Source organism: Hipposideros armiger, unplaced genomic scaffold (genome assembly GCF_001890085.2).
Source record: "Hipposideros armiger isolate ML-2016 unplaced genomic scaffold, ASM189008v1 scaffold_113, whole genome shotgun sequence".
Classification (NCBI taxonomy): domain Eukaryota; kingdom Metazoa; phylum Chordata; class Mammalia; order Chiroptera; family Hipposideridae; genus Hipposideros; species Hipposideros armiger.
The window spans coordinates 1,153,976-1,155,204 of record NW_017731463.1 but is presented as its reverse complement, the minus strand read 5'-3'; positions in this window follow the sequence as shown (position 1 = coordinate 1,155,204).

Genomic DNA, 1,229 nt, shown 5'->3' with positions numbered 1-1,229 from the left:
AAGGTCACTCTGGGAGTGAGTTCATCAGCTTAGCTGCACCCTTGACCTTTGCCCACCTACATAGATCTTTCAGGATAGTTCAGCACTGCTGATCTTTTCCTAGAAATGAGCTCCTATGATGGAATCCCTTGACACTTCTAAGAAGGGCTGATAGAAGGCGCCAGCTATTCTCTAGCTGCCTGGATTCTAGACTTTGGCCTATATAACTCTTGTTCTGGAATCTACAAAGGCCAGACCCCAGGGTATTCAGTTAAGAGGAAAGCGCTTCCACTATCTCTCTCTTTGCACAGCCCACTTTGACCAACCCAGTCTGCTTAGCCCATCAGCATTTACAGTCCTGGCAACGCTCACAAAATCACAACATAGTTAGGCCATAGAGATCACTAATAAAACCAACAGAATTTATTTACAAGCATCTCCTGATACAAGCCAAACGCAAGATATGAGGCTAAAATTAAGTATTTTTGTGCTGTCCTTACTGGCAGTTGTGGCAGAATTCCTGAGAGGTAAATTGTATACCAGCTGTTTTTCTGAGCATAGCAGGACTCTACTAAATGCAGGCCCTTGTGGGGCCACTGATGTGTGTGTGCATGGATGGTTAGCGAGCTGGAGAAAGAGGCATGCACATTCTCTCCCTGAGTAAACCCACCAGCTAGGGCCGGTGGACTATGTGCTGGGAGTGACAGCTGGCTCAATTGCTTCATTGCCCTTGAAGCAAAGAGTTTGCAGCTTAACAGTCACCGCAGTAAAATTCCTCTTGCCTACTTACCTGTCCTGACACTGAGATGCCAGAACCTTGGTAATCTTATTGCTGCTCTGTGTGAAGGAGAAAAGAAACTAGATGTAGGGAAAGGAAGAGAGAAGAACCTGGTTTGGCCCAGTCATCTAGCTTTCATCAGCCTCTTTTCTGGATCCTGAAAATGGGAAGTTTGCTTTTCTTTTTAAGTTCTTGAGAGGCGTAACTTCTAAGGGTGATTGCCAGATGTTATGAAAACGTTTTAAAGCGTTCTGAGGATGCATGTTGTTCATCACGAAGTCTAATACTGTGGACTGTAAGAGTTTTTGCCCCAAATCAATCTGAACATGTTATAGCTCTGTTCTCCCTGACAACAACTAGGACCTGTTGAGTGAAAGCACGCATTTTTGAGCCTATCAAAGATGTATAGGAAGCAGTTACTGGAACTAAGACTTGAGGACCAGGCTGACTCTGTAAATCTTTCCTGGCTGGG